Here is a 13,295-nt window from a genome sequence, read left to right as displayed (position 1 = left end):
GTCTCAGAGACAACTGAGAGAGGGGGGTGGGGGGGTGAATTAGTTGTCAAATAAATTCAAACCAAAAACACCTTAACCAACTTAATGCTTAATATCGGTAAACCAGTTAAGTATGTCGGTAGATAGTGTTAATAGTTAATTGCTATACCGGTAAAGATTAATTCATGAAACATAAACATAAAGTCATCCACAACACATAACACCAATGTTTGTATGTGGAAACCCTGTAAGGGGAAAAACCACTATGGGAAACCTTACCCACAATTAGAGGATACTACTGCAGATAATAAGTGTGCATAAATGGGGTCTGCACATGCAGAAAGGCTAACAACCTAGAGCTCACTGCTCAATCACAAAAAGGGAGTCACACTGACTACAGTTGGATAGTTAAATCCAATAAGAATGTACTGCACAAAATAGCATCTTCATATGCTGGATTTAGTACCGGTGTAATGCTGATATGCTTTCACAAAAACCTAGCTTCACCTTCAAATGATGTCTTCGTGTATAGCTCTGTTTAATCTCGCATATACCTTCTCACACTTCTTTTTCGCATTCCACATTCGATCTTACAAATAAGATTTTACATTTATACCATAACCTAAACCAATTTTAGTGGGTCAGCTCTATAAGATATTACAATAAAAACATTTTACAAACAATATAATATCCAATGCAATAATCGATTAAACATGTCGGCTTAATGCATTTACAACAATAATAAATCATCTCCATAGCATGCCATGCTGATCTGGAAAAGATAAACCTGCTGGTGTAACCCTAGGTAACCCTGGACCTATTTGCCGGTAAAAGCAAATATGCAAATATGAATATACCAATGATTAATTATTAAAAACAAAGTGTCCATACGATGTCTTCATCATTACCAGGTGTCTTCCATATCATTCCAAGTGTCGGTGATCATTATATCCTGCCAGTGAACCATATACCAGTAACTGTGCAATAGTTACTTGCTTGCCGATGAATGTTGCTAGATCTCCAAAGTGATAGTGTTTTAGTAGGTGTTGACATCAATGACAAAACCATACCAAAATACCAACACAACAAAATGACACCTTATGAGTTATGGTATGACCGGAAGCCATCAGTCAAATACTTTAAAGTATTTGGAAGCAAGTGCTTTATCAAGAAATATATGGATGGTCTAGAAGTGTTGACTCCAAGAGTGATGAAGGAATCTTCCTTGGCTACTCATCTAACAACAAAGCCTACAAATGCTACAATAAAAGACTAAGATTCATTGAGAGTGTGCATGTAAAAGTTGATGAAGATATGCACAAAGGATGTCAACCATAGGTTAACCGATATGATGACTCTGGTGATGAACATGATGAAGTTCAGTTAGATACTGAACCACAGGTAGCATCCAAGAAGGTCCCCAAATAGTATGTATAGCTGAATCACCTGAAAGAGAAAATTCTGGGAAATAAGAGTGATGGTGTGCATACTAGAAGAAGACTTTCCCGGAATGATGAACAAGTCAACCTATGCCTCATGATTGAAGTTGAACCCAAAACATTCAATGAGGCAAAAAAAAGACAAGAATGGATGGATGCCATGGAAGAAGAACTGCACCAGATTGAGAAGAACAAGACCTGGGAATTGGTCCCTAGACCGGAAGACAAGAACATCATTGGCACAAAATGGGTATACCGGAATAAGATGAATGAAGAAGGTAACATTGTTAGGCATAAAGCTAGACTAGTGTGCAAGGGATACTCTCAGGTAGAGGGAATTGACTTTGAAGAAACATTTGCACCGATAGCTAAATTAGAAGCAATTAGAATGTTTCTAGCCTTCTCTGCCTACAAAGGTTATAAAGTATACCAAATGGATGTAAAATCTGCCTTTCTAGATGGAAATTTGGAAGAAGAAGTGTAAATGGAGCAACTGGATGGGTTTCTGTTGCATGATGATGAGACATTTGTGTGCAAGTTGAAGAAGGCCTTGTATGGTCTAAAGCAAGCTCCTAGAGCATGGTATTCAAGATTAGATCAGTACCTAAAGGAGCAGGGATTCAAAAAGGGGAGTGCAGATAGAAATTTGTACATAAAGAAAGATGGGAACCACATGATCATTGTGGTTGTGTATGCATATGACATTATCTTTGGAGGCAATAAGGACACTCTCTGTTAAAAATTTGCTGATCAAATGCAATCAGAATTTGAGATGTCAATGCCTGGTGAATTGGCATACTTCCTTGGTTTGTGGATACTACAGCAAGATAAAGAAATCTTTATCTCACAAGTCAAGTATGCAAAGGAGATGTAGAAGAAATTCCAACTGGAATATTGTAAACCGATATACCCCCATGGTGACTGGCAAAAAATTGAGCAAGAATGATGAATCACCGATGGTGGATCAGACTCTGTACATATCCATGATAGGCAATCTACTGTATCTAATTGCTTCAAGACTGGATATAGTTCAGGTAGTGTGCATGGTGGCCAGATTCCAAGCTGCACCAAAGCAGTCACATATGAATGTTGTTAGCAGAATTTTTAGGTATCTACAAGGAACGCTTAGCTATGGTTTGTGGTATCTTAAACAAGGAGATTTTATCTTGGAAGTATACACTAATGCTAATTGGGCAGGATGCATTGATGATAGAAAGAGCGCAAGTGGTGGTGCATTCTTTCTAGGTGACCGGTTGGTCTCATGGCATAGAAAGAAGGACTCAGTCTCTCTATCTACTGCTGAAGCTGAGTACATTGATGCTACTACATGTTTCTCCCAAGTGCTTTGGATGAAGAAGACTCTCAAAGACATACAGGTGGACATCACTGATCCTATTCTCATTCAGTGTGACAATTCGAGTGCAATCAACATAGCAAACAATCTAGTCATGCATTCTAAAACAAAGCACATTGCTATCAAGTATCACTTTCTTAGGGAAAAGGTTGAAGGACAAGAGGTAAGGATGGATTATGTTCCTACTGATGAACAAGTAGCAAACATCTTCACCAAACCATTATCGGTTAGCACTTTTGAGTACCTCTGACACAAGTTGGGAGTTGTGTCATCTGTATAGGCAGTCTTTATGTGGCTCAAGGGGAGCTGATAGTGGTCAAAGGGGGAGCTTGGTATGGATGAAAGGGGGAGTGCACAATACCCATTTTTATTATGTCAAAGGGGGAGAAATGTACCGGTATGAAGTGAATTGTGAGAAGTTGACATCAATGCCAAAGGGGGAGATTGTTGGCCTTTTGGCACTAAGTTGTCATTGATGTCAACTGGCATGATGGATATTCACATAAGGGTAAGCATAAAGAATGAAGGCCTACTGGTAAAGTACAAACTGGTCTAAAGGTTGGCTGCTTGTTTATGATGAAGAGGCAAAATGTGAAAGGTGTCACAAACCACTGAGGTGAAGATGTGCTATTGGTATAGTGTTCTCTACTGGTTAATAGAAGAATAAAGCTCTATCGGCAAAGGGATGTACCGATTTGTGTTTTTCGGACCAACTATGTGTTGGTGGGCCATGTATTGATCGCTATGATGCCATGTGGAGCAGAGGTGGCAAACATGTTGTGGTTGGTGAAGCCTCATCGACAAGGTCACTGAAACAAATAATTACCATTAATGAAGGAGACCCAAATCATGAGATTGTATCTGACTATTGCAGCTCAAGGAAGAAAGAACAACAGAGAAAGATTAGGTAGTAGTTGGCGCCTGAATCAATGCAAAGGAAATCCAATTCAGTAAGTCCTCGAAAAGGAAACTACTGAAGCACTTTATGTGTCAACTCATTTTATGACAGAAGATCTGATTCAAGATTGCCATTTCCAAAAAATGTGCATTGGATAATGGAAACCATGTATAGGTGCATCCTTGAAGAATAGGTGATCGATCCAAGATAGGTGGGATTGGATCTCATGAAGATTGTGTCGGAAAGAGGAAACCCTTACCACTTAGGAGTTTGAATTGCATTCTGGCGGGAAATAATGGGATAAGAAATGAGAGCTCAAGACATAAGAAGATGATGTTGTGAAGAAGGAGAAGAGTAGAGAGAGTGAGCAAGGAGAAGGATTGTGAGCCTTAGAAAGAGTTCTAAGAAAGTTGTAGTGTGCGTGAGCAAGCATACCGGTGAGAGGATTCTGCCGGCAAAACTATAGTCTTGCTATTGAGCCTAACCAACAAGGTATGGCAAAGCAGGCAACATCCTAGTGTGACACAGTGTGTTGAGAGACTGTGTGAGTGAGAGAGAGAAAGATAATAGAGACTGAGAATCAGAGACAGTAATCTTACAACTAACAGTGTGAGATTCAGCGGAGGAGAAAAGACTATCAACCGATAGAGAATTATTTGATCAAAGAGTTGTAGAATTCATTTGCAACAAGAAGCCTTAATTGTATTCAAATAGTATTTCAATAGACATCGCCAAGTTGAAGCTTGGTGCAGGGGTTGGTGCTCCTTGGGTTGGTGCCCAAAATATTTGTAAGTCAGTGTTTTACCTATGAGGCTGGATTGGGGCAGTAGTCTCCAGCAGCTTTTCTCACCGAGTTTTTTCCCATATTGGGTTTTCCTAGTAAATCTAGTATTGTGAGTTACTTGTGTGTGAATGATCTCTTTGGCCTTCTTTCTTTTATTACTGGTATGAGTGTTTAGTGGTTAAGTGAATAACTGATATTCTGAGGTTAGATCAGGAAAACAAAAAGGTTAGGAACCACTGATTCACCCCCCTCTCAATGGTATTCTATATTCAACACTATCTTCTAACCGGACTATGACAATACTAAAACCTTTTCAGGGTGTGGTAGGGTAGGGTCCATATTGCTACTACTAGACTCTATCAACAACCTCATTTTTTCAATTCTTTCAAATGTTGTCTGCATCTTAGTTACCATTTTTGACATCTCATCGAATTTTAAGTCAAGATCTCTTCTAGAGTACCTTATTCTGGTGTTGTCTCTTTTCTCTCTTTCATTTTATTCTAGCAACATCCACATCAATGCTCTCAACAACACCCTAATTTGTGCTCTTCTCTTCTTCTTTGTCTTTCTTATCTTGCCAAGGTTTTTATCAATCTCCTTTCTTCTCTGTTAGGGTTGACCACTGTGTCTACTCTCCTTGTCTTTGTTTTGTCTTTGATCTCCCTTGAATTCTTGTTATGTTATTTTACCTGTGGGTGTCCATGATCACAGGGGCTTCACTTAGTGAACCTATGTTATATCACATGCATCCATGGCATACTAAAGAATCCCCCTATTTTCAAAAAATGTTGCCCTAAACTCATTTTGTGTCCCCCCCTCTCCCAATACACAGGTTGAATTAAAAGCCCCCCTATTTTTGCCAAATATTGCATTTTTCCATAGCCTGAATTAAAAACCCCCCTATTTTAATCGATAGGCAATATATTATACCCTCATTTTTGGGATAATAAACTCCCCAATATGAATGCACCTGATATAATATTGCCTAGCTAGTGAAGCCCCCGTGTCCATGATTTGGTCTTCCATTACTCTATATTACATGTCATGGTGGTTATTTGATTGGTTTTCTCAATAGTCACATCTTTTCATTCATTTTTGGGCCCTTTTCCCCTTTCCATTTACCATCCCCTTTGCACCGAACCCCCTCTCATAAGATAGACATCAAGAACATAGAGTTTTTGTCAGTTTGTCTATATTTTAAATTCTTTGCCTGATCGGATATTGATTAAAATTAAAAAAATTTGTCCTTGAAAATAACCCCAGCAAAACCTAGCTAGGGTCTCAACAAAAAAACTAGTGTTAGAAGGAAATCTAAAGGAGACAAACCAGAGCTCTATTCCCATTTGAAAGATTTATTCTAGTTGTAGTCTATAACCCTAGACTCGATCCTATTGAGGTGATGATTAGATGTATTCTATATCTTCTCTAAGCACATAATCAGAAAGAAAACATCATATACATAATTGGGATAGTAAAACCAATCTCTTTATATTGATATCTTAATATATAATATACATTCCTTATATCTCCTTTATCATATCTATCTTCTTATCTAGCTATTCTATCTTATACATACACTTGTCTTTCTCCTTAATCACTCTTATTTACCTAGTGACTATCTATCCTATCTTATAATTATATTTCCTTTTAGGGTCGCAACCCTTTGATGGCATCTTTAAATTCTATTCCAAAACTATTTTATCGGGTTACACACTTTCTCTCTAGACCAGTGTCTATAGCTTGTTTTTTGATCCATACTATACCTGATAAAAGTACTCACCTAAATCACCTTAAAAATGGGAAGGGGCCTTCAAATCTAGAGTTTTTATACCATGTCAAGAGTTAATGGTGACTCCTCAACACCCCTAGGAACCTTATGAGACTAAAATACCTTCAGAGAGAGAGAGAGAGAGAGAGAGAGAGAGAGAGAGAGAGAGAGAGAGAGAGAGAGAGAGAGAGAGAGAGAGAGAGAGAGAGAGAGAGAGAGTATTATCTTGTTGATTTAGATGCAAAAAATAATGAAAATGTACATGAGAAGCATTCTTTAGAAAGGCAAGATGAGAAGTGGTATTGCACAAGATTGGGCCATGTGTCTTAATCCTATACAATGAGACAACTAGCTTAACAAATTATTAAATGACATAGGTAATTAGAATTAAATAAAAGTCACAAAGATAAGATATGATAAGATCTTATCTAAACAACTAAGACTTCTAGAAGGACACCGAGGATGTAAGTAAACTTAAGTCATGTGTATAAGTCCCCTTCTAGGATCTAGCCAAGTACAATTATTTGGTACAAGACTTTATTGACACCAACACTAAAAAATTATGATAACATAATCCTCCGTTCATGACAATATCCATCAATCATTCAATCAGTTATCCTTATTGATATAGATCCGTCCTAATTCATACTATATAGACCATCAATCCTTAGCCAAAATATAGAAGATAATGAATGCATACTTCATCATTTTTTTTACTCAATTTACACTCACTTTGGCCTTGTTTTTAGATGCAATATTCTAGTGCTCAATTAAACCATTTTTTGTTAATAAATTGGAAATACTCAATAAATCCATAAACCTTCAACCAATTTAACCCCATTGGTCTAGACCCATGTTAATGCATGTTATAGATCATCCTACTTCAACCAAATATACAAGATAACATGCATACCTCATCAATTTACCCAATAGATTTAGACTAATTTGGCCTCAAGTCTTTAGATATAATATTCTAATCCTCAATCCAACCATTTTTTGTGTATAATTTCAAAAAAATCAATAAGTCCATCAACCTTCAACCTATTCTTCCCCAATGATCTAGACCATGTTAATTTGTAATAGAGTATCCTGATCTAGATTGACTTATGTCTACAATCCCATCTTCTTAATCCAAACCCACATTTTACCCATCATACACTAAATCTTCCACTAAATTATACCATTGCACATTAGCTTGCACACCAATGTATTTGAATTAGCACCTAGGATGCCATTTTCAAAGGCAAGGCCTTAAGAAACTAGAACCATATCAGATAAAATTTCTTGAGACATGGAGTTAGATCTTGGAAATAATATCGATAAAGAGTATGTTTAGTAGTCTACATTGCATCAACATTTTAGTAACAAATACTATACTTTAGGCATGTATGCATTTATATGTCTTCCATACATTTAATTTTTGTAAAAACAATAAAAATGTATAATTAAGAGTTAAGAAAGTTTCACACTTTAATCTTTGCATAGAAAACCCTCAAAGGTGTCCATTAACACCACATTGAACTGAAACCATATAACATGACAAGTGCAAATGATTCTAAAGTGGGCATGACAAGAGACAAAATCACATAGACCAGATTGAATTGTGTTTGAATTGTGGTGAACAAGGAAAAAAAAAGTAGATTGGTATTTGACAATAGAAAATACATGAAAACTACAAAATTCTCAACTCAATTCTACTACCAAAATTCCAAATCTAATCGAATTGAATTGTGTCAAACAAGGACAAAACAAGTAGAGTGGCATTTGACAATAGAATATACATTACAAACTACGAAAGTTTCAACCCAATTCTACTATCAAAATTTCAAATCTAATCATCCAACCCTTCCACACATTTTAATCATTAATACCAACATCCAATATCATAAAAATCTAAATGCCTTCTAAGAATTCTATGCACATTTATTCATCTGAGTTCATAGTTAGTTGGGTACAATTACTCACATTGTTTGTCTTATCATTTATTAGAGCTAGATTATTCACGTATATTCTCTTTATTACAGCTAGATTATGCACCTATGTTCTCTACAATATGAAAATCAATCTTTGATATGTCACCATTTTGGACATCAAAATACATTGTTTAGATTTTTGTTGTTGAAATCGAAAAGCTTGTATACATCTTCAAACAAGGCTTTGGGATTTTCGCTTCCCAACTTTATTTTGGATTCTTCGTTGTTTCATTTCAATATATATTATATAATTCCTGGCCTATATTTCGATATTTCCAACTTTTATGACCTTGGAAGCATTGTCTGTCCCGCAATACTCTAATTTCTTGCAGTAGTATATAAAATTGCAATGAACAGATTAATGCATGACATGATTTTCTGAGTCAAAAATGAAGAAATACTGGTTCTTGAAAGCAATTGTATTTTTTCCTCTTGTTGCACTCAGTTCTATCAGTGAGTGATATTTTCATTTCTTTTAGATTTTCAAAATTATGATGGATTTAATATTGTATGGACCTTAGTTGATGATTGTTTCTGCAGATGCTTATGACCCTCTGGATCCCACTGCCAACATTACCATCACATGGGACTTACTAAGATGGACTCCTGATGGGTATATTGTGAGTTGTTCTTCATTTCTCTGGATTGAATTCAATGCATATATTGATAACAGTTGTGGAAAAGAGTTGGTTTGAGAGGGAACTACTGATGCCAATAGCTTTTCCATCCTTTGTTTTTGGAGTATATTATGTAAGTTTTTATTGACACATATTTCATAAATGATGATTTGTATGAACCCATCTATATAATGAGAATGAATGATTCATTTATCATTCATTGCATTTAAATGATGTTCATAAGAACGAAATTTCTAAGAGGTCTCCTATCCCAATACTGCTCGACTGAAACATGCTATTCTTTATATATTTTCATAATATCTTGGGTTCCATTGCTTCTTTGATGGTGAGTCCAGTAATGAGGCAAGTTGATCAGGAAAAATATTGTAATTTGATATTAGTATATATAAGAGATATAATTTCACTAATACTTTTATGAATTAAAATAATTGATTAAATCTTTTTATTTTGATATTGTACTCATGCAGGCCTCTGTAACGATGCAAAATTATCAGTTATATCGGCAAATTGAATTTCCAGGATGGAGCCTAGAATGGACATGGGCTAGGGACGAGGTCATATGGAGCATGAGAGGAGCTAAAGCCACAGAGGAAGGAGATTGTTCGAACTTCAAAACTGACCCCATCCCTCACTCTTGTTCAAACCATCCAAACATTGTGGACATGTTGCCAGGAGTTAATGATGGAAATCAAGCATACAAGAATTGCTGTAAAGGGGGTGTTCTTGCAGCCTGGGCTCAGGATCCTTTGAATTCCATCTCTTCCTTTGAAATCAAAGTGGGTAGAACTGGTAATACTGTTAATACCATAAACTTGCCTACGGATTTTGGGTTAAATGGTCCAGGGACTGGGTATTCGTGTAGCTCTGCAGAGAGAGTGAAGCCTACCGTGTTTCCTGATACAGTTGATGGACGAAGAACAACACAGGCTCTAGGTAAATTTTTTTCACTTGAGTCAGGAAAAAATCATATAGAAGTATAATTTGTGAGCCTTATTTCTGGTTTAAAATATTTTTTCCCATATTATTGTTCCTTATAAAAAGCTATATGCAGATAAGGTTGACAAAGCAACAGTAAATAAGAAGCTGTACAGTTCAGCTTACAAGATTTGGGTTGATTAATAAATCTCTCCTTAATATTAGAAAAGTAGAAAAGCAATGTAAACTCCTCAAGTCTTCATAGAATGCAGTTATGAAATGGAATGGCATTTTCTTACACCCCCATAGAAAACCAAAAAGGATAGAACTATAGACTACACATTTAAGGCATACTGTTTGCAAAACAACTATGCAGTCTAAAATCATATTCATGTGTTTTGGGAAAAGCTTAAGCTAACTATCTAGTTATTTGAGGAAGAAAAGGTCACTAGATTCTGTAATTTTGGTCCTTTAAGTGTTTGTCTTGTTCAGCATAACTTAAGAGTAACTCATCCCTTGTCTTGCATTCTATTTACTGATATATAATCAAGGCAGTAAATGGCACGTCTGTCTGTCTGTCTATGATATGTAGAATGATACATATTCAATATGTGATAGGAACAGCCAAAATCCACTCAGTATTAAGTTGGAACCCCTACCTGGATTGTTAATAGGCACTTTTTTCCAATTTTCTGATGAAAAAATGGTATTCTCTCATTAGGTTTTATCCATGAAGTCTTTCTTACCTTTCAGTTTTCTCTCATTAGGTTTTATCCATGAAGTCTTTCCTACCTTTGCGTTTTACATAAATTTCTTATAGCTACAGCTTCTTCAATTCCTTTTTTCAATTGATTTACATCTGAATCAAAAATACGCTAGTCACCCCCCAAAAAAAAACTGGTAATTCAGTGATAGAACATCCCAAAAACAAATGAGAATCCTATATTTGACTCTAAAAAGTTGACAATTTCAACCAGTCTTGGTAAAACCCTTTTCACTGGTCACAAGCACTACATAACTACTAATATCTTAACTAAAGAATTATATTTAGTTTCTAAATTTATTTTGTTGTTTCATTTCATAACTGCTTGATCTTCCTAAAGTTAATGCAAGTCATTCCTTCACTTATGTTGGAGATCACGAGAATATGTTTGCCCAGTCTCACCTAGGTGAGAGAAAATATGAAAATCAGAAAACACAAGGCTGACTGGAAGTTTTTTCTGCTATTTACAGAAACATGGCAAGTGACTTGCATATACTCTCAGTTTTTGGCCTCCAGGGATCCAGCTTGCTGTGTTTCGTTATCTGCTTTTTATGATGATGAAATAATCCCCTGCAATACTTGTAGTTGCAATTGCAATAAAGATCAAAACCCTGATCAAAAAAACTGTATCCAGTAAGTCATGTTGATTAAAAAAATTATGCCAAGTCTTAAGCCTTTTCTTCCCTCTTATCGTTTGTGTGTGAATAATATTGCAGGGAAAAATACCAACTTGATGAGGATCATTTGATTCATCCAAATGCATCAATCCTACACTGTACAAATCATATGTGCCCTGTTCGGATCCATTGGCATGTACAAACTAGCTACTTGGACTATTGGAGGGTCATGATCACAGCCACCAACTTTGATTACATGAAGAACTATAGCAATTGGAACATTGTGATTCAGCATCCCAATTTCAAGAGCCTCAATCGGGTTTTCAGTTTTAATAACAAGACTCTGCAATCCCCTGATGGTAAGGATCTTGCTTACAAGTTTCCTTTAAAGTTCTGCATGAATATCATTAAGATAAACAATAGTGAAATAAGTTCCAGGGAGAAATTGGATACAAAAGTCTTAAATCTGTGCTTAGGATTCCTGTTTATGACCATCATCAGGATGAATGTTAAATAGACTGTCTGGTTAGCAATTCTGTACGTAAGATTTATTCTATTTTTTTGGGTCACTTGTGTGTCTAGGACTAGATTCAAAGTTATAGGCATAGTTTTTCTGAAACAAATCTGACAGAGATTCAAAATTGTTACACTTTTTATTCATTGTGATGATGGGTCACAAACAGAGTCTTCACAGAAATGTGGAATCGAATTCTATACACAGATTCTCTCCTAGAGCTTGTTTCGCAGTCATGTTAGAAATCACCTGAACTTTAAATCTCTCAGATTGTTATTGCTAGATGTTTAGAAGAAGTGCATTTAGTAACTAGATTTTGGCTTATTGCTCACAGATGATACTTTAATGTTGTGGGGAAAGCAAAATTACAATGAATTGCTAATTCAAGCACAACAGGAAGGATTTGGCGTGGTTCAAACTGAGCTATTACTTGCTAAGGATAAACCCAACTTTAGTTTCAGAAATGGCTATGCATTTCCTCACAGGGTCTACTTCAATGGTGATAGCTGCATATTGCCACCTCCTGATTTATACCCGCGTCTGCCAGATAAAAAAATTAGTGTGATTTAATTCCTTCTTCCTCATTTGGTTATGGAAGCTAATTTTGAGGGAGAATTTTTTTTATTAATGTCCAACTAAGTTCGATTTGAAAACTGTGGGAGACAGATTCTAAGTGCTAATTGATTCTTTCGACATTTTAATTTGGTGAATGTATTTTAATTTTGTATACCCATCCCCTTCACCAAAATAATATGTTTTTATTTTGGTATTGCTAAGGTGTATACAAGCATTATGATATGATATTGCAATCTTTTCTTTAATTAAAATTATTTTCAAGTTTATTACCGAATTTGTTTTAATTATTGTTTTATTTTTAATAAATAAGTGTTATTATTATTATAAGATGATATTATTTATATTTAGAAAAAATGGATAGAAAAAAGTCACTTTTTAAAGTCTTTTAGAATAAATTTAGAACAAAATAAATACGTATGTGGTTATGCAATAAAAGTAAGAGCAATAATCAAATGAGGAAGGGGGTTGTAGGTCATCCAATTTATCCTATACATCAATGTGGTTCATAGTGTCACCGGGGGACTCGTAACCATCATTACCATCATCTTTTTCTCTTCATCAAGTAGTTGAGTGTCATGAATAGGCGATATAGCAATATCAAGGTGAGGGAATTTGTCAATGTTAGGCCAACACTAAAACCATAGCTAGGATACTAGGGAGAAGTAGAGTGGTGGCAAGCAAGTTGAGGCCACCATCACTAAGATTGATCCTTGACTCTTTTCATAGGAAGCTATGAAGCATAGAGTGAGCATCATATTCTCCATGAGAAAATTCATTGCATCCCATAAAACACCCATGAGGCAAAGAACAACCTCAACCAAGGGCATAAGTCAAAGGAACTGTGGATATGGGGCATTGCCCCAATGATCCAAAAACACTTGAAGATGTGTCACATGTAGTACAAACCTGTTCACTTGCACCTAAATCTACATAATCACATTAGAAAAAATCATTGCCTTAGTGTAAAGTGAGGAATTAGGATCAACTAAATTTCTAGACAGTAAAGAACAATTATTGTCCTTCCATAAGTTGAAAAGAATTTCCAACTTAAAAGCATGCCAAATATGGGTATACAAA

At 35.8% G+C, this 13,295-nt stretch overlaps 1 pseudogene; it reads left to right on the top strand.

Moving 5' to 3' along the window:
- The first annotated feature begins 8,584 nt into the window (after positions 1-8,584).
- LOC131032720 (COBRA-like protein 1) lies at positions 8,585-12,212 on the top strand (annotated as a pseudogene).
- The last annotated feature ends 1,083 nt before the right edge of the window (positions 12,213-13,295 follow it).

Source organism: Cryptomeria japonica, chromosome 5 (genome assembly GCF_030272615.1).
Source record: "Cryptomeria japonica chromosome 5, Sugi_1.0, whole genome shotgun sequence".
Taxonomy (NCBI): Eukaryota; Viridiplantae; Streptophyta; class Pinopsida; order Cupressales; family Cupressaceae; genus Cryptomeria; species Cryptomeria japonica.
This window is presented reverse-complemented; position numbering and strand designations above follow the sequence as displayed.